Source organism: Spermophilus citellus (genome assembly GCF_964194105.1).
Source record: "Spermophilus citellus genome assembly, chromosome: 1".
Lineage (NCBI taxonomy): Eukaryota > Metazoa > Chordata > Mammalia > Rodentia > Sciuridae > Spermophilus > Spermophilus citellus.
This window is the reverse complement of record NC_138182.1, coordinates 171,580,847-171,608,762: the sequence shown is the minus strand read 5'-3', so window position 1 is coordinate 171,608,762 and position 27,916 is coordinate 171,580,847. Positions and strand designations below refer to the sequence as shown.

The window sequence follows — 27,916 nt, the reverse complement described above, 5'->3', positions numbered from 1 at the left end:
AAGGTCCACTTCAGAGAGCCTTGCAGTCTTTCATCTCTTATTGAAAGCATCCTTTGTGTCTTGTGAGCCTCATTTAATTTCTACCATGAGGGGAAATTTCAGATTTCTGTTACTCCTTTCTTTTATTTCAATAACACCTCCAAACATACCACATATCTTACTATTTGTGTAAGCTTCCAGAGGGCAGGAATGTGTTGTCCATTTTCATTCTCTGTTCAATCCAAAGCACCTACAGCAGTACCTGGAACAATAAACATGTGTTGTTTCAATGAATTAATAAAACACACTAAGGATATGAGAAAGATTCCTAAGGGCCAGGATGGAGTTGTGTGTCTCAGAGTACCAGGAAGAATCATAAAGTATGTTTTGAGTGATAAATACCCCTGCTCCAATAAAAATATTATTTTTACTGCATATAATGAAAATTTATTTTTTCACTTCTTAATTTGTAAATACTTATATTTTGGAATCTGTTACTTTCTGTTTGCATAGAATGCTGCCTCAGCACTCCCCCATGTAAAATTGAGTTGGCTCCTATTATCACTAGAGTAATGTTTTAAGAACACAAATCTGATAAAATTCCTCTCCTGCTTAAACCATTTTTGGACTCCTTGTGTTTATAGGGTTCTTTAGTTCACTGTTTTCCAAGGGACTCATGGTGTTGCATTTTATATCATCTGGAATAGGGGTCCACTTTACCTTTTAAATGTAGCCCTTGTTGCTTATTTTTAAAGGGTCCTGTTTATTTTCTTTTCTTCTTCTTCTCCACAACCTGGGGCCAGAGAACAGATTATCTTGTGTTATCTGTCCTCCATAAGCAGATATCAAATTAAGAAATGAATTTCAACACAATTTCAGGGTACACCTGGGACGCTCCCCCCCTTGGGGCATCTCTGGAATGGAGCCTTTGAATAGCTTCTTTTAAAAGCCCTCTTTTCCCTGATGGGCAGAACCACAGTCTCTGGAGAAAGAGTCCCCTGTGTTTCTCTTTTGTTAGCACAGCAATAAAAGATCCCCCCCACCATTTTTTTTTTCTCAAAACCATGTCCTCCTTATTTGGCTGTGGCACTCAAGAATCCTGTGTCCAGAATGGGTAACTTTTTACAAACTCAATTTTCACATCTGTAATTAGGAATAACAATATATATGATTTTGTATGATCTATAGGAGGTACAAATAAAAAAATAATTTTGAATATCTTTTTATGCTATGGTTAATCAGATTCTGGATAATTTCCAAACAAAAAAGGAAGCATTCTATTTGCATACACTCTGAATCTTGGAGCTACTGTATACTAAAATTATCCAGCATTGGACATTGGATATAATGAAGTGACTAGTTCAGAAGATGATTGGCCTGAGGCAGAACCTCAGAAGCCTGTGCTTTGATGAGATGTCTAATGGTCTCAAAGTAACCTGGTAGAGTAGGGCATAAGATACTGAAGTTCCTCTTCATCTTTTAAATACAGTCTTACTGTACTATGGCTTATTGTATATTGAACATGTTTTTCTTTTCCTCTGCTCCCTCTCCCCATTCCTAACCTGGGGGTTGAAAATAGGGTTATATTGTTTTCCCCATCTTAGGCCCAGCTCTCTGTGTTTGAGCACAGACCCATCACAGGAGCCAAGTAATTCAGCATTCAGGGATGGCTCCAGAAGGATTGGTATCTCCCAAATTAACAAGTAAGTCACACTCCCACGGAAATGCCTGAAATGCATCACTTCTTAAAAATCCTCTGTTCTCCTGGAGGGTCAGAATCACAGACTTTAAACTGGAGTTTCCTACATTGCTCCTTTGCCAGCAAAGCAATAAACTTTCTTGTTTCTTGTTCTCAAAACTGTATCCTCCTTGTTAAATTGGCCTCACAGACAAGGACAAGGCTTTTGGTAATAATACCTGGCCACAGACTGCAGAATTAAATACCCAGCCAAGTAGGCCAACTCTCCCAGTCAAAGAATAGTAGGCAATATTCAAGGTTGTGGAAAATAATAGTTCTACCAAACAGCCCCCAAAGAAAAGCAGAGCGAAAGTGCAGCTTGGGAGGAGAGAGAGGAAAAAAGCCAAGCATTAACTTCTTAGAAATTCTTTCTCAATAACAATGGGCCCTGAAGAAAAGGTGTGGATCATCAAAGTTTGGACTCTAACCTTCCCCCATTGCAAATTAGTCCTAAATGGAGACACAGTAATAATTGAAATTTCCAAAGACAACAAATCCCAGAGAAAGAAGAACAATGAGCAAAATTTAAGTACTCAATCCTTGGGATCTGGTCTCTCATCTCTCCAAGTAACAATGAGTTTAAACCTTCTTAAAATTGCTTTCCTGAGCATTTTTTCATGTACTTGTCGATTGATTGTATGTCCTCCTCTATGAAGTGTTTGTTCATGTCCTTGGCCCATTTGTTGATTGGGTTATTTGTTTTCTTATTGTCTAATTTTTTGAGTTCTTTGTATACTCTGGATATTAGGGCTCTATCTGAAGTGTGAGGAATAAAAATTTGTTCCCAGGATGTAGGCTCCCTATTTACCTCTCTTATTGTTTCTCTTGCTGAGAAAAAACTTTTCAGTTTAAGAAAGTCCCATTTGTTGATTCTTGTTATTAACTCTTGTGCTATGGGTGTCCTATTAAGGAATTTGGAGCCCGACCCCACAATCTGTAGATTGTAGCCAACTTTTTCTTCTATCAGACGCAGAGTCTCTGATTTGATATCTAGCTCCTTGATCCACTTTGAGTTAACTTTTGTGCATGGCGAGAGGAGGGGATTCAGTTTCATTTTGTTGCATATGGATTTCCAGTTTTCCCAGCACCATTTGTTGAAGTTGCTATCCTTCCTCCATTGCATGCTTTTAGCTCCTTTATCAAATATAAGATAGTTGTAGCTTTGTGGATTAGTCTCTGTGTCCTCTATTCTGTACCATTGGTCCACCCGCCTGTTTTGGTACCAGTACCATGCTGTTTTTGTTACTATAGCAGTCAGGGAAATGCAAATCAAAACCACCCTAAGATACCATCTCACCCCAGTAAGATTGGCAGCCATTATGGAGTCAAACAACAATGAGTGCTGGCGAGGATGTGGGGAAAAGGGTACTCTTGTACATTGCTGGTGGGACTGCAAACGGGTGCAGCCAATTTGGAAAGCAGTATGGAGATTCCTGGGAAAGCTGGGAATGGAACCATCATTTGACCCAGCTATTGCCCTTCTTGGACTATTCCCTGAAGACCTTAAAAGAGCACACTACAGGGATACTGCCACATTGATGTTCATAGCAGCACAATTCACAATTGCTAGACTGTGGAACCAAACCAGATGCCCTTCAATAGATGAATGGATAAAAAAAAATGTGGCATTTATACACCATGGAGTATTACGCAGCACTAAAAAATGACAAAATCATGGAATTTGCAGGGAAATGGATGGCACTAGAGCAGATTATGCTTAGTGAAGCTAGCCAATCCCTAAAAAACAAATACCAAATGTCTTCTTTGATATAATGAGAGCAACTAAGAACAGAGCAGGGAGGAAGAGCAGGAAGAAAAGATTAACATTAAACAGAGACATGAGGTGGGAGGGAAAGGGAGAAAAAAGGGAAATTGCATGGAAATGGAGGGAGACCCTCATTGTTATACAAAATTACATATAAGAGGTTGTGAGGGGAATGGGATAATAAACAAGGAGGGAAATGAATTACAGTAGATGGGGTAGAGAGAGAAGATGGGAGGGGAGGGGAGGGGGAATAGTAGAGGATAGGAAAGGTAGCAGAATACAAAAGCCACTACTATGGCAGTATGTAAAAATGTGGATGTGTAACCGATGCAATTCTGCAATCTGTATTTGGGGTAAAAATGGGAGTTCATGATTCTAATGTATGAAATATGATATGTCAAGAACTTTGTAATGTTGTGAACAACCAATAAAAAAATAAAATAAAAATAGAGGTACCTACAAAAAATTGCTTTCCTGAGTTAAAGTTTAACCTATACAACAAGCCCCTACACACTTTACTTTTCCCCATGTCAGATCTTGTATATGTATATATGTTTTCCACATATTGTCACAAGTACATTCTTGTGAATATTTGTATTTTTCCATACTAAGCTTAATTCTCTAATCCTTAACCTAGTTTAGTACAAAATTTGACATGATCCTTTCCATGCCTCTATATAAAAACTGAATGTGACTTAAATGACATGCATAGGAATTTAAAAGTGTATTTTCACGATTATTTTCTATTTTCTATGTTACATTTGCATACATATCACAATATATCACATATAGGACTCATCTAGGCATCCTCATAATTACAAAATGTATATTTTTTTTATACATTCATCCATTGAAGGGCATGTAGGTTGGCTCCACAGTCTAGCTATTGTGAATTGTGCTGCTATAAACATTGATGTGGCTGTGTCCCTGTAGTATGCTGTTTTTAGGTCCTTTAGGTATAGTCTGAGAAGAGGAATAGTTGGGTCAAATGGTGGTTCCATTCCCAGCTTTCCAAGGAATCTCCATACTTCTTTCCAAATTGGCTGCACCAATTTGCAGTCCCACCAGCAGTGTATGAGTGTACCTCCCCCCCTCTCCCCCCACATCCTCACCAGCAGTTGTTGTTATTTGTCTTCATCATGGCTGCCATTCTTACTGGAGTGAGATGGTATCTTAGAGTAGTTTTAATTTAAATTTCTCTGAATGCTAGAGATGATGAGCATTTTTTCATATATTTGTTGATTGATTGTATATCCTCTTCTGAGAAGTGTCTGTTCAGGTCCTTGGCCCAATTGTTGATTGAGTTACTTTTTTGTTGTTTAGCTTTTTGAGTTCTTTGTATTCCCTAGAGATTAAAGCTCTATCTGATGTGTGAGGGGTAAAAATTTGTTTCCAGGATATAGGCTCCCTATTCACCTCACATATTATTTCTCTTGCTGAGAAAAAAACTTTTTAGTTTGAATTCATCCCATTTGTTGATTCTTGGTTTTAATTCTTGTGCTATAGATGTCTTATTAAGGAAATTGGGGCCTAGCCCCACGTGATGGAGATTAGGATTAAAGTGCTTTTTGACATTTATTTTATTAAAAAAATGTTAAATTTCCAAACATATCACATTATATCTTGTATAGGTTTAATCCCTGCATCACCATATTTACAAATTATATATTCATAATACTCACATTTTACTCTTCTTTGTGTCAGATCCTGTATACTTATATATGTTTTCACACATATTGTCACAAGTAAATTCTTATAAACATTCATATTTCCCCATATTGATATTAAATTTCTAAACTTAACCCTAGATAAGTACAAAATTGATATTACTCTTTCCATACATGTATATCTAAACCTAATGTGACTTAAACTTGTGTAAATGAATATGTATTTTAAAGTGTATTTTGACATTTATTTTCTATTTTCAAAGTTAAATTTGCATGTGTATCCAATATATCCTACATAGGATTCATCCATGTTTCCACATATTTAAAAAATATATGACTAACACATTAATTTTCCCTGTATCAGATTCTGTACATTTATATATATTTTTACACTTATATTGATGCATATTTATATTCTCCCATATTAATCTTAATTTTCTAATCCTAAACCTAGCTAAGTACAAAATTTATATTACATTTTCCATACCTCTGTATATAAACCTAATGTTACTTAAATTCATGTACACAAATATGAATTATATAGTGTACTTAGGCACTTATTTTCTTTTTTAATTGTTAAATTTGCATACATCTCACAACATATTATGTATAAGATTTAGCCATGCATCTTCATTTTTACAAAATATGTATCCATTGGAATGAAACTTTATATTTCTCTGTGTCTTATTCTGCATATTTATATATATTTTCACAAGTATATTCTTATGAATATTCATATTTCCCCACATTTATTTTACTTATCTAACCCTAACACTAGTTCAGTACAAAATGTGATATATAACCCTTTCCATACCTCTATAGATAAACCTACTGTAACTTAAATACATGTTCAAAAATATAAATTTTAAAGTGTGTTTTTGACTTCAGTTTTTAATGTTCAAAATTAAATTTGTATAAATATCCAATATATCATCTATAGGGTCAGGATGACCAATTTATCATCAGTGACCCTCATGCAAGAACAATTTTTTCTCCAGAAGCCCCTACCTGCAGAATATTTTGTTTATCTTATTGGCCTGATAGTGGTATGTTCTATTGATATTTAGTAGTTGGAGGCCAGAGATGCAGCAAAGCATCTTATAATGTATAGGACATATGACATAGGACAGCCCCTTACAACAAAGAACCCAGATCAAAATGTCAAAAATGCCAGGGTTGAGGAACCATTTTCAATTTTATCTGAAGCCTTAATGAATCAAATGTATAGATACCAAACATAGGTCAGGTTGATGAAGGTGACTTAGGAACAAAGCACCAAGCAGCCCGTGCTTGTGAAAGAATCGCCTGTCAATCAGCGGGGTCTCCTGGCCAATCCTGGATCTTAGCCAGCTACTCCCAACAATCCCAGTAGGACAAGGGCCTCTAAAACCCCCCTTTCCTGTCCCAAGCCCTCCCTTCCTGCCCTAAGCCCATAAAAATTCCAGTCAGATACAGCCCCAGCGCTTCTTCTCAGACCCTCTTCTTACTTCTCTGAGAGCTTCCCCCAGGAGTGGAATCTCAATAAAGCCTACTTCAGCGGCCTTTTAAAATCTGCCTCCTTTTTGGTTGCTGCTGCCTGAACTTACAATGAGTGTTAGTAATTTTAAAACAAAATCAGCCTTTATTTTCTTATCTTTCAAGCAGTTAAAAATATGAATGGGGAAATCAGTGATTTCCTCAAGTAAGTATGTCAGCATCGAGACTGCATTATTGACTTTTGAAAGTAACTTCTCTGTGTTTGGTACTTTGTAGTACCATGTAATTAAAGCTTACAAATTTCCCCATCAAGGAAATCCAGAGCTGTCACTTCCTCTGGGACTTCAGAGAAAAGGAACTGCATTCTTGTAATCTTTTCCCCCATATCCCAGAAAACTACAAACTGCCGTGATGAGATTTTATTCTGAGAATGCCAAAGTAAGTGTTATCTCAAGCAGCACATCATCAGGATGTGGGAGAAACTGATACTACTCTGTGAGAAAGGAGATTTTAAATGTCTTCAGATGTACCTTATGTAACATCATCAGTCTTTTACCAAAGGGAAAACTAAAGGTTATTAAAATAAACAAACGGGGGGGGGGCGGTTAATTCTTTTTTAGTGCAAGTGCATAGCAATGAAGACTATAATGACTATTACTCATACAGTGTGTTGCCTCTGCTTCTCAGCATAGAAGATGTAGCTGTTTTATCCACTATTGCTTCACACCACCAGTGTGAATGAAACTCTGAAAGGAAAATGACATTTTAACTTTCTTTCAAAAATAAATAAAGGTCCATCAATAACTAATAAAAATTTTACAAATCATAAAAAACAAACAAACAAACAAACAACAAGAACAAAACAACCACAACTGTCTTCCAGATAGTCTTTGGAATGTAACAAAATTTAATTTCATTCAATAATAATTTACTGAATGAGTTCTATGAGCTATGTGCATAAAGAGAAGAAACTCGGTTAATGTGAAGGCTGTTCAGTGGCAGAATGGATTAAACAATGGAGGACATTCTCAGAGACCTTTGTGTAGCATGTGGAGATTCCAGTTGGCATTTCTGGGACTGCTGTGGGGAACTTGGAAGGGCACAAGTCCCAAAGACCCATTAGGTGCTGCTTCTTAAGACTACTGCTAATTAAGCAGGGAAAAAATGATAAATGTTTGGTATTTTTCCCTTTCCCACAGTATAAGCTCTAAACAAGACTATGCAACAGAAAATACTGAGATATTGTTTTTTTTTCTTTCTTATAGTCTAGGGTTGCTCTTCAAATGTCTCAGGAGCATTAGAAGGGAGACTTATATGATCCTGGTAGGTTATTTAGTGTTCATGTATGAGAAGGTCTCGGGTGGCACTAAATACCAAACTCATTTCAATATTAGGGTTAATAATATTTGGATTCCAGAAGTTACTAATGAATGAGGAACCTATATATCTCTCAAATTTTCTTTTTTGCTCCCATGGGAATATTTGTTATCCAGAGACATCCAGATGAGCCTGCAGAGCTATGCCTTGAGTGGAGCTACAGACCTGTGTTGTGAGAACATGAGTTAACACAAGCCTTTGTCTTTCTTTGCAATGATTAGTTATGGCATATGCAATATGTTCTCTGAACTAAGGTCTATGAATATATACATCTGTGCTTACATATACTAACATCGATCCATGTAGCAGGGAGGATATGAGAGATAATCTAATTCTATAATGGAGTCAAAAGAAAAATGTCATTTTCAAATGAGGGACACAAGGACCAGTGCTCTTCCCAGTATCTAGCTTTCAAGTGAATCAGTGATTGTCTGTGGATGCAGTGAGAAGAATCACAATGGGCACAAGGAAATTTGCAGAGGGGTATAATTTTGATGAGTCCTTCTTATGAAGATAAACCCTTTAAAAATATTTGAAGATTAACTAACAAAACAATGCTATGTGTTATAACTTCAGGTGGAGGAATGTCTAAACATTACTCATGTACATGAGCAAAGAAAATTAAATGGCATTGTAAAATTTTAAGGCTTTATCATTAAGAAACTGTTTTAAAAGATTGGCTAATACCAACAAAAGTATAAGAGAAATTAATTTTCCATCCATTTTCAAAATATATGCATTTTTATAAAAAACCTGGGTCTACATAAAACCTAAAATAAAGTTACAATAAATGAGATGGAATAGAACATGAATTCAATCTTTTCATTAAACATATTAGCTCTAAAATCAGAAAAGCACAAATTCTAACCAATGAAATACCTCTTTACCAACAAGAACACTACAGCACAAAATTTTGATGTCTTTTTCAGTTTTAAATAGTGAAATCATATCATTAAATAATATTACAGCTTAATACTAGAAACAACACAAAGGCAAATCTGGCATTCAGATTTCTCAAAAAACACATTTTCTCCTAGATTAAATAAATTTTATTTAGACCAAGTATTTGTTTATCTTTATGGGGTATATTATGGCAATTCAATATATGTAAAACTTCCACAAATATATGAGAACATATACTTACTGTCTTTATATGTTTGCTAATTTCACTTAATATGACCACTAGTTCTATCCATATTGCTGCAAATTGCAGGTTTTCATTTTTTTATGGTGGAATAATTGCCCATTGTATATATAAACCACATTTTCTGTATCCATTTGTCCACTGATGGATATCTGCTTTAATTGCATATTTTAACACTCTGGTACCACCACAGTAAACATGGGTGAGTATTTGTTCTTCTTCATATACTCTTTTCATCTCCTTAGAATATGTAGGAGAATTCGTAGATCGTATGATGTATCTACTTTTAGTTTTTGAGGCGTAACCATACTGTTTTCCATACTGGCTACACTGATTTCATTTCCACTGATAGTGTATGAAGTTCACTTTTCTCTGTATTTTGCCAGCAGTTTTATGTTATTTTTTTCTCTATTTGATAACTCTTCTAACTGGGGTGAGATGATATCTCATTATTATGATTTGAATTTCCCTGCACACTTATTTACATTCTTGTTGGACATTTCTATGTATTCTTTTTGAAGGGTCTCTGTAGTTCTTCAAAGTACTTTCAACTTGACACTTTTCTTAGTGTTCAGGTTTGGTTGCTTATATATTCTGGATATCAATTTCTTTTTGTTTGTTTGTTTGGAACTCTGAATTTAACTTATGGGCACTCAACCATTAAGCCACATCTCCAGCCCCATATTGTATTTTATTTAGAGACAAGGTCTCACTGAGTGGTATAGCACCTTGCTTTTGCTGAAGATGACTTTGAAATTACCATCCTCCTGCCTCTGTCTCCCAAGCCAATGGGATTACAGGTGTGTGACACTATGCCTGGCTCAATTCATTTTTGTATAAATACTTTGCAACACATTTCTTGCATTTTGTAGGTTGTCTCTTAACCCTATGATTATTGTCTTTGCTGCATAGAATCTTCTTAGTGTGATATGAATCATCTGTCTATTTTTGTTGTGCCTGACTCTGAGGTCCTATCTAAAAAGCCATTACATATACTGTGGTTTTAAAGGTCTTCCCCTGCATTTTTTTCTTAATAACTTCATAGTTTCAGGTTTCCAGTTATGTCTTATCCAGTTGAAGCTGATTTTGGTGTATGGTGAGAGGAAGGAATCTACTTTCATTTCTCTGCAGATGTATGTCTAATTGTGCCAGAAACATTTACTGAAGAGGTTATCTTTCATCTACTGTATATTCTTGGTGATTTTGTTAAAAAATCTGTTGGCTTTAGGAGAATTCACTAAGTTATGGGTTCTCTATTCTGTTCCTGGTCTCAGTGACTGTTTTGATGCCAATACAATGTTGCTCTTTTTTTCTATAGCACTGTAGTAATTTTTGAAGTTAGGTATTGTGATACCTCCGGATTTCTTTCCCTTTTGAATCACTTTGGCTATTATGGGTCTTTTGTGGTTTTGCCTGTGAGTTTTCAGAATGATGTATATATATTTGTTAAAGGAAATTCATAGATTTCTTTTGGTAGTATGATCATTTTAGCAATATTAATTTTTTTCACCTATAAACATGGGATATGTTATTATTGTGGTTTTTACAGTTTTTCCATCAATGCCTTATATGACATTTTTATACAGACCTTTCATTTCCTTGATTGGTTTATTCTCAAGTGCTTTATATATTTGATAGTTTGTATGTGAACTTTTTGCTTAATTTCTTTTTTAGCAAGTCCTTTATGATATCTATAAATTATAATTTTTTTGTGTGTTTTGTCCTACAACTTTAATTTTCAGTTCTAACAACAATTTTTTGATGGCATGTTTAGGTTTTCTACTTACAGAATATTATCATTTGTAAACATGGATAATTTCTTTCTTTTCAAATTCAATGTTCTTTCTTTCTCTTGCCTACTTGTTCTTGCTAAGATTTGTAGTACTATTAAGACACCTGAGAGTGGAAACCTTTTTTTTTGTTTTTGGTTTAGAGAAAATGTTTTCAATTTGTCCCCTTTCAGTATGAGGTTGTCTGTAGTTCTGCCACATACATCCTATGGTGTGCTGTAGTACAGATCTTTCATACAAAATTTGTTCAAGGCTTTTATCCTGAAGAGGTGGTGGGTTGACCATGTTTTTTGCATATATTGAGATAATATAGTGTTTGTTCTTGTGGAAGTGAAAATTTTTTTATTGATCTGTGTATGTTGAGCCATCCTTAAGGTTTGTTTTATTGTGTTTTGTTTTGTCTTCTTGTTTCAATTTGGGTAGGTCACCTGTGTCCAGAGTTTTCTTCAGTTCATAATCATCCCTCAGATGAAACAAACTTGATTAGGGTGAGTGACATTTTTAATGTATTCTGGAATTCAACCTTCTTTCATCTTTTCAATATATTTTAAAAATCTATGTTCATGAATGATACTGTTCTACATTTTTCTCCTTTTTTTGTGTGTGTGGTACTGGGGATTAAACCCTGGGGCACTCCACTGAGGTACATACCAGGCCTTTAATTTTTTTTATTTTGTGACAAAGTCTTGCTAAGGTGCTAAGGATAGTCTTGATCCTATAATCCTCCTGCTTCAGCCTCCCTAATCCTGGTATTATAGGCATGCCTGAACACATTTGCCTCCTTGTCTTTCTTAAATGTTGTTTTTCTTGTCTGGTTTTGGTAACAGCATAATTCAGCATCATCAAAATGACTTTGAAATGGTTCCCTCCATCTCAATTCTATGTAGTAGTTTGAAAAGAATTGGTATTTGTTCTTCATTTGAAATTTGGTAAAATTTAGCTGGGGAGCCAGTGTTCTTTGGTATGTTTCTTTGTTGAAAGATTTTAAAACTGGCTAAAACTATTTATTTAGTAGTCCTCAGTATTTTTTGTTTGTTTGTTTTGATTTTGGTTTCATTTTTTGTCCTCTTGTTTCAAAATGGGGAGCTCACTTGTGTCCAGAACCTTTTTTTACAATATAACAATGAGTTAATGAGTCTTTGTGTTTCTGTGGTATCAGTTATAATTTCTCCTTTTTCATGCTTTTTATTTGGGTCCTCTCATTTTTGTTCTCCTGGTCCAGTATTGCTAAAGGTTTGTCAATTTAATTATAAAAAAATCAACTCTTTGATTAAATCAATCTTTTATAGTTTTTCCAGTTGCCATTGTGTTTACTTCTATTTTGATTGTGCTTTCCTTTTACTAATTTGGGGTTTGGTTTGCTTTTGTTCTATTATATTTACAAGATGAACAGTTAGACTTTGAAATCTGGTTTTCTGCTGTTGGTACTCTATTTGCTCTTGTTACAGCTTTGGTTGCATCTCACAGATTTTGGTATATTGTCTTTTATTTGCTTTAATTAAAAAAAGAATTTTTTGTATGTTTTCCTTGATTTCACATTGTTAAAATGCTCATTCAGATAGGGTGTGTTGGCACACAGTTGTCATCTTTCACAAAGCCTCTCTTTGGAAAACATCTTGTTTGGTAGTTTCTTAAGTTCATTTATCTATTTACCTGCATTCTTTTGTATTTTACTGAACAATTTATTAATTATGGTTTTAAATTTTTATCAGGCTTTTATCTTTTTGGATTCCTTTGTAATCTATCTTTTGGTGATATACTACTTACTAAATTTTTAAAGATATATATGAGAGTAGATGACATTACAATTCTTATTACACAAACAGAGCACATCTCTGGTTGTATACAAAGTATGATCACACCAATTCATGTCTTCCTACATGTACTTTGGATAATGATGTCCATTACATTCCACCATCATTGCTAACCCCCTGCCCCATCTCTTTCCCTTCCACCCCTCTGCCCTATTTGGAATTCATCTATTCTTCCCATGCTTCCCCTCACCACTATCAGTCAATCACCTTATATCAGAAAACATTCAGCATTTGTTTTTTGGGGATTGGCTGACTTCACTTAGCATTATATTCTCCAATGCCACCCATTTACTGCCAATGTCATGATTTTATTCTCTTTTATTGCTGAGTAATATTCCATTGTGTATAAATGCCTCATTTTTTAAATTCATTCATCTATTGAAGGGCATCTAGGTAGGTTCCACAGTTCATCTATTGTGAATTGTGCTGTTATAAACATTGATATGGTTGTGTCCCTGTAGTATGCTGTTTTTAAGTCCTTTGGGTATAAACTGAGGAGTGGGATATCTGGGTCAAATAGTGGTTCCATTCCCAGTTTTCCAAGAAATCTCCATACTGTTTTCCATATTGGTTGCACCAATTTGCAATCCCACCAGCAGTGTATGAGTGTATCTTTTCACCCACATCCTCACCAACACTTATTTTTGTCTTCATAACAGCTTCCATTTTGACTGGAGTGAGATGAAATCTTAGAGTGGTTTTGATTTGCATTTCTGTAATTGCTAGAGATGATGAACATTTTTTTACATATTTTTTGATTGATTGTATATCCTCTTCTGAGAAGTGTCTGTTTATGGCCTTGGTCCATTTATTGATTGGGTTATTTTTGTGTGTGTGTGCTTAGCTTTTTGAGTTCTTTATACATCCTAGAGATGAGTGCTCTATCAGATGTGTGAGGGGTAAAAATTTGCTCCCAAGATATCTGCTCTCTATTTACCTCACAGGTTGTTTCTTTTGCTGAGAAGAAACTTTCTAGTTTGAGTCCATTGCATTTATTGATTCTTGATTTTAATTCTTGCACCGAAGGAGTCTTATTAAGGAAGTTTGGGCCTAATCCCACATGATGGAGATTAGGGACCAATTTATCTTCTATTAGACACAGGGTCTCTAGTTTTATTCCTAAGTCCTTGATCCATTTTGAGTTGAGAATTATGCATGGTGGGAGATAGGGGTTTAATTTCATTTTGTTGCATATGGATTTCCAGTTTTCCCAGAACCATTGTTGAAGAGGCTGTCTTTTCTCCAATGCATGTTTTTTTGGCACCTTTGTCTAAAATAAGATAATAACCAGTTTGTTTGGGTGCCAATACCATGATGTTTTTGTTACTATTGCTCTTAAGTATAGTCTAAGGTATGGTAGAGTGATGCCACCTGCTTCACTCTTTCTGCTAAGGATTGCTTTAGCTATTCTGGGTCTCTTATTTTTTTCCAGATTAAGTTTCATGATTGATTTTTTTTATTTCTCTGGGGAATGCCATTAGAATTTTGATTAGAATTGCATTAAATCTGTATAGTGCTTTTGGTAATATGGTCATTTTGATAATATTAATTCTGCCTATCCATGAGCAAGGCAGATCTTTACATCTTATAAGGTATTTTTGGACTTCTTTCTTTAGGGTTCTGTAATTTTAATTATACAGATATTTCACCTCTTTTGTTAAGTTCATTCGCAAGTATTTTATTTTATTTTTGAGGCTATTGTAAATGGGGTAGTTTTCCTCATTTTCATTCTCAGAGGATTTATCACTGATATACAGAAATGCTTTTGATTTATGGGTGTTAATTTTATATCCTGCTACTTTGCTGAATTCATTTATTAGTTCTAGAAGTTTTCTCATAGAACTTTTAAGTATAGAATCATATTATCAGCAAATAGTGTCAATTTGAGGTCTTCTTTTCCTATGTGTATCCCTTTAATTTCTTTTGTCTGTCTAATTTCTTTGGCCAGTGTTTCAAGAACCATGTTAAATAAAGGTAGTGAAAGAAAGCATCTCTGTCTTTTTCCAATTTTTAGAGGGAATGCCTTCAATTTTTCTTCATTTAGAATGATATTGGCCTGGGGCTTAGCATAGATAGCCTTTTTTTATTGTTGGTCATTCAACTCATTACATAGTTCTTAATATATCATATTTCACAGTTTGATTCAAGTGGGTTATGAACTCCCATTTTTACCCCGTATATAGATTGCTGTATCACATCAGTTACATTTCCATTGATTTACATATTGCCATTCTACTGACTGATGTATTCTGCTGTCTATCCTAACTATCCCCCTTCCCCTCCCCTCCCCTCCCCTCCCCTTTTCTCTCTTTACCCCCTCTACTGTAAATCATTTCTTCCACTTGTGTTATTTTTCTCTTACCCCTCCTTTCCTCTTATATGTAATTTTGTATAACCCTGAGGATCACCTTCCATTTCCATGCGATTTCCCTTCTCACTCCCTTTCCCTCCCACCTCTCATCCCTGTTTAATGTTAATCTTCTTCTCAAGCTCTTCGTCCCTACCCTGACCTTGGTTACTCCCCTTATATCAAAGCAGTCATTTGGCATTTGTTTTTTAGGGATTGGCTAGCTTCACTTAGCATAATCTGCTCTAATGCCATCCATTTCCCTCCAAATTCTATGATTTTGTCATTTTCTAAAGCAGAGTAATACTCCATTGTGTATAAATGCCACATTTTTTAATCCATTCATCTATTGAAGGGCATCTAGGTTGGTTCCACAATCTTGCTATCGTGAATTGTGCTGCTGTGAACATCGATGTAGCAGTGTCCCTGTAGCATGCTCTTATTAGGTCTTTAGGGAATAGACTGAGAAGGGGAATAGCTGGGTCAAATGGTGGTTCCATTCCCAGCTTTCCAAGAAATCTCCATACTGCTTTCCAAATTAGCTGCACCAATTTGCAGTCCCACCAACAATGAACAAGTGTACCCTTTTCCCCGCATCCTCTCCAGCACTTGTTGTTGTTGGACTTCATAATGGCTGCCAATCTTACTGGAGTGAGATGGTATCTTAGGGTGGTTTTGATTTGCATTTCTCTGACTGCTAGCGATGGTGAGCATTTTTTCATGTACTTATTGATTGATTGTATGTCCTCCTCTGAGAAGTGTCTGTTCAGGTCCTTGGCCCATTTGTTGATTGGGTTATTTGTTATCTTATTGTCTAATTTTTTGAGTTCTTTGTATACTCTGGATATTAGGGCTCTATCTGAAGTGTGTGGGGTAAAGATTTGTTCCCAGGATGTAGGCTCCCTGTTTATCTCTCTTATTGTTTCTTTTGCTGAGAAAAAACTTTTTAGTTTGAGTAAGTCCCATTTGTTGATTCTAGTTGTTAACTCTTGCGCTATGGGTGTCCTATTGAGGAATTTGGAGCCCAACCCCACAGTATGTAGATCATAGCCAACTTTTTCTTCAATAAGATGCCGTGTCTCTGATTTAATATCAAGCTCCTTGATCCATTTTGAGTTAAGTTTTGTGCATGGCGAGAGAAAGGGATTCAATTTCATTTTGATGCAAATGGATTTCCAGTTTTCCCAGCACCATTTGTTGAAGATGCTATCCTTCCTCCATTGCATGCTTTTAGCCCCTTTATCAAATATAAGATAGTTGTAGTTTTGTGGATTGGTTACTGTGTCCTCTATTCTTTACCATTGGTCCACCCGCCTGTTTTGGTACCAGTACCATGCTGTTTTTGTTACTATTGCTCTGTAGTGTAGTTTGAAGTCTGGTATCACTATACCGCCTGATTCACACTTCCTGCTTAGCATTGTTTTTGCTATTCTGGGTCTTTTATTATTCCATATGAATTTCATGATTGTTTTATCTATTTCTACAAGAAATGCTGTTGGGATTTTGATTGGCATAGCATTGAACTTATAGAGAACTTTTGGTAATATCGCCATTTTGATGATGTTAGTTCTGCCTATCCATGAACAGGGTATATTTTTCCATCTTCTGAGGTCTTCTTCTATATCTCTCTTTAGGGTTCTGTAGTTTTCATTGTATAGGTCTTTCACCTCTTTTGTTAGGTTGATTCCCAAGTATTTTATTTTTTGGGGGGATATTGTGAATGGAGTAGTTGTCCTCATTTCCGTTTCAGAGGATTTGTCGCTGATATACAGGAATGCATTTGATTTATGCGTGTTGATTTTATATCCTTCCACTTTGCTGAATTCATTTATTAGCTCTAATAGTTTCTTTGTAGACCCTTTTGGGTCTGTTAGGTATAGAATCATATCATCTGCAAATAGTGATAATTTAAGTTCTTCTTTTCCTATTTTTATGCCTTTAATTTCTTTCGTCTGTCTAATTGCTCTGGCCAGTGTTTCGAGGACTATGTTGAACAGAAGTGATGAGAAAGGGCATCCCTGTCTTGTACCAGATCTTAGAGGGAATGCCTTCAATTTTTCTCCATTCAGAATGATGCTGGCCTGTGGCTTATCATAGATTGCTTTTACAATGTTGAGGTATGATCCTGTTATCCCTAATTTTTCTAGAGTTTTGAACATAAAGGGATGCTGTACTTTGTCGAATGCTTTTTCTGCATCTATCGAGATGATCATATGGTTCTTATTTTTAAGTCTATTGATGTGGTGAATAACATTTATTGATTTCCGTATATTGAACCAGCCTTGCATCCCAGGGATGAATCCTACTTGATCATGGTGTATAATTTTTTTGATACGATTTTGAATCCGATTCACCAGAATTTTATTGAGGATTTTTGCATCTAGGTTCATTAGAGATATTGGTCTGTAGTTTTCTTTCTTTGAAGTGTCTCTGTCTGGTTTAGGCATCAGGGTGATGTTGGCCTTGTAGAATGTTTTTGGAAGTTCTCCCTCTTTTTCTATTTCCTGAAATAGCTTGAAAAGTATTGGTGTTAGTTCCTCTTTAAAGGTTTTGTAAAACTCTGCTGTATACCCATCCGGTCCTGGGCTTTTCTTAGTTGGTAGTCTTTTGATGGTTTCTTCTATTTCCTCTATTGTTATTGGTCTGTTTAGGTTGTCTATATCTTCCTGACTCAATCTGGGCAGATCATATGACTTAAGAAATTTATCGATGCCTTCACTATCTTCTATTTTATTGGAGTATAAGGATTCAAAATAATTTCTGATTATCTTCTGTATTTCTGATGTGTCTGTTGTGATATTGCCTTTTTCATCCCGTATGCTAGTAATTTGGGTTCTCTCTCTTCTTCTCTTCATTAGCATGGCTAAGGATCTGTCGATTTTATTTATTTTTTCAAAGAACCAACTTTTAGTTTTATCAATTTTTTCAATTGTTTCTTTTGTTTCGATTTCATTAATTGCAGCTCTGATTTTAATTATTTCTTGCCTTCTACTTCTTTTGCTGTTGTTTTGCTCTTCTTTTTCTAGGATTTTGAGATGAAGTATGAGATCATTTATTTGTTGTTTTTTTCTTTTCTTAAGGAATGAGCTCCAAGCAATGAATTTTCCTCTTAGAACTGCTTTCAATGTGTCCCATAGATTCCGATATGTTGTGTCTGTGTTTTCATTTAACTCTAAGAAGTTTTTAATTTCCTCCTTAATGTCTTCTATAACCCATTGATCATTCAGTAACCTATTTTTCATTCTCCAAGTGATGCATGATTTTTCCTTCCTTCTTTTATCGTTGATTTTCAGTTTCATTCCATTATGATCAGATAAGATGCCTGGTATTATCTCTACTCCTTTATATTGTCTAAGAGTTGCCCTGTGACATAATATATGATCTATTTTTGAGAAGAATCCATGTGCTGCTGAGAAAAAAGTGTAACTACTTGATGTTGGGTGGTATATTCTATATATGTCAATTTAGTCTAGGTTGTTAATTGTGTTATTGAGTTCTATAGTTTCCTTATTTAACTTTTGTTTGGAAGATCTGTCCAGTGGTGAGAGAGGTGTGTTGAAGTCTCCCATGATTATTATATGGTGGTCTATTAGAATCTTGAACTTGAGAAGAGTTTGCTTGATGAACATAGCTGCACCATTGTTTGGGGCATGTATATTTATGATTGTTATGTCTTGTTGGTGTATGGTTCCCTTGAGCAGTATGCAGTGTCCCTCTTTATCCCTTTTGATTAACTTTGGCTTGAAATCTATTTTATTTGATATGAGTATGGACACTCCTGCTTGTTTCCGCAGTCCATATGAGTGGAATGATTTTTCCCAACCTTTCACCTTCAGTCTATGTATATCTTTTCCTATCAAATGCGTCTCTGTAGGCAGCATATTGTTGGGTCTTGTTTTATGATCCATTCAACTAGCCTGTGTCTCCTAATTGGTGAGTTTAAGCCATTAACATTTAGGGTTATTATTGAGATATGGTTTGTTCCTCCAGCCATATTTGTTTATTAATGTTACTAAACCTGATTTGTTTTCCTCTTTGATTACTTTCCCCCCTTACTGTCCTACCTCCCACTGATGGTTTTCAATGTTATTTTTAATTTCCTCTTCCTGTAATGTTTTGCCAAGGATTTTTTGAAGAGATGGTTTTCTAGCTGCAAATTCTTTTAACTTTTGTTTATCGTGAAAGGTTTTAATTTCATCTTCCATCCTGAAGCTTAATTTCGCCGGATACACGATTCTTGGTTGGAACCCATTTTCTTTCAGTGTTTGAAATATGTTATTCCAGGATCTTCTAGCTTTCAGAGTCTGTGTTGAGAGATCAGCTGTTATCCTGATTGGTTTACCCCTAAATATAATCTGCTTCCTTGCTCTTGTAGCTTTTAAAATTCTCTCCTTATTCTGTATGTTGGGCATCTTCATTATAATGTGTCTAGGTGTGGATCTCTTATGATTTTGCACTTTCGGCATCCTGTAGGCTTCTAGGATTTGGGATTCTGTTTCATTCTTCAAGTCTGGGAAGTTTTCTTGTATTATTTCATTGAATAGATTGTTTATTCCTTTGGTTTGGAGCTCTGTGCCTTCCTGTATCCCAATGACTCTTAAGTTTGGTCTTTTAATGTTATCCCATATTTCTTGGATGTTCTGCTCATGGTTTCTTAGCAGACTTGCTGAGCTGTCTATGTTCTTTTCAAGTTGAAATACTTTGTCTTCATTGTCTGATGTTCTATCTTCTAAGTGATCTACTCTGCTGGTAGTATTGTCAATTGAGGTTTTAAGTTGGTTTATTGCTTCCTGCATTTCTAGGATTTCTATTTGTTTGTTTTTTATTACCTCTATCTCCCTGTGAAATTGATCTTTTACTTCCTGGATTTGTTTATGTAGTTCCTTGTCAAAGTGATCTTTCATTGTCTGATTTTGCTGTCTCATGTCTTCCTTGAGACTCCAGATCATCTGAAGCATGTATATCCTGAACTCTTTATCTGACATTCCATCTGTTGCAGCTATTACCTCTTCTAAATTTGAGTTGACCTGAATTGCTTGTGGTCCTTTCTTTCCTTGTCTTTTCATACTGCTTGCGTTTCTTTCTGCTTGGTGAAACTGTTGTGTTTTGAAATTTTCCCCCTATTTATTTATATTGCTTTTGTATAGTTGGGAGATCTCTCTTGCAGGGCGGGCAGTGGCTGTGCTCCTCCTCTAATTAGGGTGATCTATCAACCATGCTGGTTGGTCGCAGGTCTGCCCACCCTGCGGGCGCGGGTGGCGGCTCTGCTCTGCCCCCACTCCAATTGTGGTGACCTAACTACCACGCCCTCGGGTCGTTGGACCTGATCCGGTTGTGGGCGGCATCTCTGCTCTGCCCCTACTCCAATTGGTGTGCCGTGTCTACCATGCTGGTCGGCCTCTAAGCCTGTTCCACTGGTGGGTTGCAGTTCTGCCTACCTTGCGGGCTCGGGCAGCAGTTCTGCTCAGCACCCACTCCCAGTGGGGGTACCTGACTGCCTCTCCAATGGGTCGCTGGGCCTTTTCCGGACGTGGGCGGCGGCTCTGCTCCACCCCCACTCCAACCAGTGTGACGTGACTGCCTTGATGCTACTTGTCCACCACACTGGCAGGCTGCCGGGCCTGTCCTGCCAGTGGGTCACAGGTCTGCCAACCTTGCAGTCTCAGACGGTGGCTCTGCTCAGCCCCCACTCCAAATGGGGTGACTTGGCTACCGCGCCATCGGGTCGCTGGTCCTGGTCCAGGCGTGGGCGGCTACTCTCCTCGGCCCCAGCTGCAGTTGGGGTGTCGTGATACCACGCCGGCGGGTTGCTTGGCCTGCTCTGGGTGCAGGTGGCAGCTCCACTCTGCCCCCCAGGCCCCCACAGCACCCAGCAGGACCCGGACCGAGAAGCAGTCCCCGCAGGTTCCCCAGCCCTGGGCCAAAGCAGTTTCGGGAGCCAGAACCCGGCCTCTCTGATCCCGGCCACACTCTGCTAGGAGCAGGCTCCACAGAGTGACCCCCGCGGGTTCCTCAGCCCCAGGCCAAAGCAGCCCCGGGAGCCCGAGCCCGGCCGCTCCAAACTCTCCCAGCTTGGTGCACACTCCACTAGGAGCAGGGTCAAAGACGCAGTCCCCGCGGGCTCCCCAGCCCCGGGCCAAAACTGTTCCAGGAGTCAGAGCCCAGCCGCCCCTCAGCGCACGTTCCACTTGGAGCTGGCCTCAGCATGCAGTCCCCGCAGGTTCCCCAGCCCTGGGCAAAAGCAGCCCGGGGAACCAGAATCCGGCTGCTCAAAGCCCGGCGCACACCTTGACAGGAGCGAGCCCCGAGGAGTATTCTCCTCAGGTTCTCCAGTCCTGAGCCTGAGCGATCTGTCTGCGAGACGCAGGCAAATACCAGCCTGAAATCACCTGTTCCGTAGTTGAATGAGCTGAGATCAGTAGGAAACAGGGATGATTACATCCGCTCTCCAAGATGGCGGCTGCTGTCCTCCTCCGTGGTCCGACTGATGTCGAGAATCGAACTGGACTGCTTCTCTCCTCTGTCTCAAAGCCGGAACTCAGCACTAAGCATGGCCATTGAACCGCTGGCAGGAGCCCCCAGAATCCGCATCGCTGTACTCCTGCTCCGGTACCTCGCCGCTACCCAGCGCGCGCCCCAGACTCCATCTGCAGGGCGGTCCGCCGACCAGGCTCTGCTACCCTCCGTGCGGAGAAATCGCCCGCGACCGAGCCCCTGCAGCCGAATCCCACGCGATGGAAATACGTCCTCTAGATTCTGGAGCACCTCAATTTCACTGGAAATTCCCAACAAGGTAGCCTTCAGCCGTTTCACCTCGTCTTTCTCCCGCACAGTGATGCGGCACACTGGGGTGATGCACTCCCATCGCCTCCATCTTCCAATCCAGAAGTCCATAGATAGCCTTTATGATGTTGAGATATGTTCATATTATCCCTAATTTTTGTAGTGTTTTGAACATAAAATCATGCTATATTTTGTCAAATACTTTTTCTGCATCTATTGAGACGATCATATGATTTTTATCTTTGAGTCTATTGATGTGATGAATTACATTTATTGATTTCCATATGTTGAACCAAACTTGCATTCCTGGGATGAATCCTGCTTGATCATGGTGCACAATCTTTTCAATATGTTTTTGTATTTGATTTGCCAGAATCTTGTTGAGTATTTTTGCATCTATGTTCATTAGTGATATTGGTCTGAAGTCTTCATTCTTTGATGTGTCTTTGCCTGGTTTTGGGATCAGGGTGATATTGTCCTCTTAGAATGAGTTTGGAAATGCTGTCTCTTTTTCTCTTTCCTGAAATAAATTGAAGAGTATTGGTATTAGTTCTTCTTTAAAGATCTTGAAGAACTTGACTGTGTATCCATCCTGACCTAGACTTTTCTTGGTTGGTATATTTTTGATGGCATCTTTTATTTTGTCACTTGAAATTGATCTGTTTAAATTGTGCATATCTTCCTGATTTAATTTGGGCATATTGTATGGCTCTAGAAATTTTTTGATGCCTTTGATCTTTTTTGCTTTATTGGTGTACAAGTTTTCAAAATAATTTCTAATTATCCTCTATATTTTTGTAGTATCTGTTGTGATATTTCCTTTTTCATCATGTATGTTAGTGATTTGAGTTTTCTCTCTCCTTCTCTTCATTACCATGGATAAGGGTCTATAAATTTTATTTATTTTTTCAAAGATCTAACTTTTTGTTATGCCAATTTTTTTCAATTGTTTCTTTTGTTTCAATTTCATTGATTTCTGCTCTGATTTTAATTATTTCCTGTCTTCTACTGTTTTTTTTTTTCCCTAGGGCTTTGAGATGTAATGTTAAGTCAATAATTTGTTGACTGTTTCCTCTTTTAAGGAATGAACTCCATATAATGAACTTTCCTCTTAGAACTGCTTTCATAGTGCTCCAGCGATTTCAATATGTTGTATGTGTGCTCTCATTCACCTCTAAATTTTTTTTAATTTCCTCCTTGATGTCGTCTGCAACCCATTATTTATCCAGTAGGATAATATTTAGTCTTCAGGTGTTGGAGAGGATTTTATTTCTTATTTCATCATTGATTTCTAATTTCATTCCATTATGATCTGATAGAATACAGTATCTCTACTTTTGTATATTTGCTTTGAATTTCTTTGTGGCATAGCATATGGTCTATTTTAGAGAAGGATCCATGTGCTGCTGAGAAAAAAGTGTATTTTCTCATTGAAGGTTGGAATATTCTATATATGTCAGTTAAGCCTAAGTTATTGATTGTATTATTTAGTATGGTTTCTTTGTTTAGCTTTTGTTTGGAAGATGTATCTAGTGATGAAAGAGTTGTGTTAAAGTCACCCAAAATTATTGTGTTGTGGTCTATTTGTTTAACTTAAGAAGAGTTTGTTTGATGAACGTAGATGCTCCATTGTTTGGGGCATATATATTTATGATTGTAAAGTCTTGTTCATGTTTGGTTCCCTTGAGCAGAATTTATTGTTCTTCTTTATTTTTCTTTTGATTGACTTTAGTTTAAAGTCCACTTTATTTGATATGAGGATGGAAACACCTGCTTGCTTCCATAGTCCATTTGAGTAGCATGATTTTTCCCAACCCTTCACCTACAGTCTGTGTATGTACTTTCCTATCATATGAGTCTCTTGGAGGCAACATATTGTTGGTTTTTTTCTAATATAATCTGCTAGCCTATGTCTTTCGTTTGGTGAGTTTAGGCCATTAATATTTAGGGTTATTATTGAGACATGATTTGTATTCCCAGCCATTTTTGTTTATTTTTGGTATTTAAAGTGACTTGGTTTCTCCTCTGATTAGATTTTCTTTTAGTGTAGTCCCTCCTTCTGATTTTCATCATTGTTTTTCATTTCCTCTTCATGGAATATTTTGCTGAGGATGTTCAGGCTTTCTAGTTGTAAATTCTTTTGACTTCTGTTTATCATGGAAGGTTTTTACTTCATAATCAAATCTAAAGCTTAATTTTGCTGGATATAAAATTCTTGGTTGGCATACATTTTCTTTCATAGCTTGGTATATGTTGTTCCATGATCTCTTGGCTTTGAGGGTCTGGGTTGAAATATCTGCTGAGATACGAATTGGTCTCTCCCTATGTGTGAATTGATTCCTCTCTCTTGCAGTTTTTAAGATTCTATTCTTATTCTGTATGCTAGGCATTTTCATCATAATGTGCCTTGGTGTAGATCTGTTGTAATTTTATACATTTGGCATCCTGTAAACCTCTTGTATTTGGTTTTCCAATTTGTTCTTCATTCCTTGGAAATTTTCTGATATTATCTCATTGACAAGATTATGCATTCATTTGATTTGAAACTCTGTGCCTTCCTCTATCCCAATAACTCTTATATTTGGTCTTTTGATGCTGTCTCATAATTATTGGATGCTCTGATCATGGTTTCTTACTCTCTTCACTGTGTGATCAAATTTATTTTCCAGATTGTATGCTTTATCTTCATTATCTGATGATGTTTTTTCTTCCAAGTGACCTAGTCTGTTGGTTATGCTTTCTATTGAGTTTGTTATTTAATCTATTTTATCCTTCATTTCAAGGATTTCTGTTTTTTTTTAATCAGAGTCTGTATATCTCTCTTGCAATAATCTTTTGCTACCTGTATTTGCTCTCTTATCTCATTGTTGGAGTGACCAATTTTTGTCTGTATTTGCTCATTTAGGTCATCCTTTAATTCACAGGTCATTTTAATTATGAACCTCCTGAACTCCTTCTCTGACATTTCATCAATTTCCCTGTCCGTGGGTTCTGTCATTATAGTATCTTGGTTTGTTTGGGGGTACTTTTGTCCCTTGTTTTTTCATGTTGTCTATGTGTCTTTCTTTTTTGCAAGATCTGAGATATTACAGTCTCTTCTTTTTTGTGGATCTGAGATATTACAGTTTTCTCCCTATATTCTTGCAGTACCCATGCAGATTATCTGTGCCTCACCTTGATGTAAGGCTTTCAGACTCTGCTGATGTCCCTTAATGTATACTACTGATTCCTGGACCTGGGTCCTGTGCAAGTCAGTGAATATAGATCTTGTGTACAGTCTTCTGGTTGGAAGGGATAATCCTCTTCTTTCTTTCTTCCTTCTTTTCTTCCTTCCATTTTCTCTTTATTTCTTAACTACTTTCTTTCTACTGTTCATTCTTTCTTCTAATACTGGAGTTTGAACCCAGGGGTGCTTTGCCAATAATATTCCCAGCTTGTTTTTATTTTTTATTTTTTTAATTACTAAGTTGCTGAAGCTGGTCTTCGATTTGCAATCTGCCTCCCTCAGCCTCCCAATTGACTGGGATTACAGGAATGTGACACTGTGCCTGGGATATTTTCCCCCATATTGCTTGGGTTCTTACACTGAGGTATGCATATCTAATAATGCAGTTTTTTCTACTACTTTGGTGAAGTGGTCATCTTAGCACATTTCTCCTAAAGATATGTCATGGAGTGTGGGTTTATCATGCAGTATTGAATTTACTTCCAGGAGAATTTTATAGTGTACTCTCCCTTTAGTTTCTTTGTGGTTAATGACTTCGTGTAGAATTCATACTGCAGTAGAGTCTGAGACTGTCTTTGTGTGCCATTCAAGAATGGGGACATTATGTCATATCAAGTAGGCATGGTATAGACAGCAGTGAATGTGAGGTGGCCATAGTGTGGCAATTTCTTTAATGGGAGTGTTGGTTCCTCTGATACAATGGAGGTTTTCTCCTACACTCAATGTTGTCTGTGCTACTAGTAAGAGTGTTTGATTAAATGTTATACATTTGTTAATATGAAACAACATGGATGAATTCTATATATGATATATGCATACAAACTTAGCATTGAAAATTGAACTCAAAATACACTTTAAATTTCATATTTGTGGTAAATGGATTTAGTCAAATTAGTTTTATGTATAGAGGTATGGAAAGTATAATATTAAATATTGAACTGACCTTTAAAACTAACCCTAGTCATGAACTTAGGATTAGGGCATTAAAATTAACATGGGGTGGGAGGCTAGAGTAGTGATTCAGTGGTAAAATGCTTTTGTGGCATGTATGAGGCCCTGGGTTCAATCATCAGCACTGTGTGTGTGTGTGTGTGTGTGTGTGTGTGTGTGTGTGTGTGTATGTGTGTGTGTGTGTATATATATATATATATATATATATATATATATATGATAAAATATTCATTGACATCTAAATAATATGTGTATATATATATATATATATATATATATATATATATATATTTAAAATAAAGTTAATATGGGAAAATATGAATATTCATGAGAATGTACTTGTAAGAATGTGTTTGAAAATGTGCACAATATACAGGATCTAACAGTGAGATGAATAAAATGTAACTATGTATACCCTTTTATAAATATGGGGATGCATGGATGAATCCTTATATGATAAGTAGTGTTATATACACAAATTTAATATTGAAAATTGAAAAAAGTCAAAATACATGTTAAAATTCATATTCATGAATATATTTATACAAGTAACATTAGGTTTAATTATAGAGATATGGAAAAGGTAATATCAAATTTTGTAAAGAGGTAGGGTTAGGGTTATAGAGATAAGATTAACGTGGAGAAATATCAATATTCATAAGATTGTACTTGTGAAAATATGTGTGAAAACATTTAAACATTTTTCTGACACAGGAAAAAGCTATGTGTGTCCCTTATGAATATATTTTTGTAAATGTAGGGATGCATGGATGAGTTCTACATATGATATTTTGTGGTATGTATGCAAAATTGACCCTAAAATTTTAAAATAGAAGTGAAAATTTACTTTAACATTCATATTTTTGAACATGGCTACAAGTCACATTAATTTGAGATATAGAGGCTTGGAAAATGTAATATCCAATTTTGAATTGATTTAGGGTTAGGGTTAATGATTTAAGATAAATATGGGAATGTATGAACATTCATAAGAATATAGTTGAGAAAATGTATTTGAAAAGGTATATGAATATACAGGATCTTACATATGAACAGTAAAGTGTGAGCCTTCTGAATGAATCCTATATATGATACATTGTTATAAGTATGCAAATTTCACACTAAAAGTAGAAAATAGAAGTGAAATACATTTTATAATTCATATTCATGTGCATGGATTTAAGTCACATTAGTTTTTAATTTGGAGGTATGAAAAGGGTAATATCAAATTTTGTACTGAGATAATTTTAGGGTTTCAGAATTGATTCATATGGGAAAATATGAATATTCATAAGAATGTACTTGTGATAAAACAATATAAAGGATATGACACAGGTAAAATTAAGTGTAATTCTTATGAATATACTTTTGCAAATATGGGGATACATGGATAAAATATGTACATAATATATATGCAAATTTAACATTGAAAATGTAAAATACACTCTAAAACTCATATACATGTATTTAAGTCATATAGAATTAGATATAGAGGTATGAAAAGGGTGCTATCAAATTTTGTACTGAGCTAGGGTTAGAATTATAGAATTAAGGTGTAATGTGAGGTCATTTATTTTTTGACTTTTTCTTTTAGGGAATGAACTCCATGCAATGAACTTTCCTTTTAGTACTGCTTTCATATTGTCCCAGAGATTTTGATATGTTGTGTCTATGTTCTCATTTACCTCTAAGAATTTTTTAATCTACTCCTTGATATCTTCTGCAACCTGTTGTTCATTCAGTAACATATTGTTTAGTCTCCAGATGATGGAGAAATTTTTATTTTTTATTTTGTCATTGATTTTCAATTTCATTCCAGTATGATCTGATAAAATACATGGTAGTGTCTATACTTTTTT

The 27,916-nt window shown here is 36.3% G+C and overlaps 1 protein-coding gene and 1 long non-coding RNA gene across 2 annotated transcripts in view; both read left to right on the top strand.

Annotated features, from left to right (window-relative positions):
• Nucleotides 1–27,916, top strand: part of LOC308650568 — a 761,651-nt gene that overhangs the window by 239,409 nt on the left and 494,326 nt on the right. The window lies entirely within an intron of this gene.
• The window catches only part of LOC308652441 (phospholipase DDHD1-like), a gene marked incomplete at both ends in the record, with an annotated part of 588,634 nt that overhangs the window by 169,516 nt on the left and 391,202 nt on the right, over nucleotides 1–27,916 (top strand).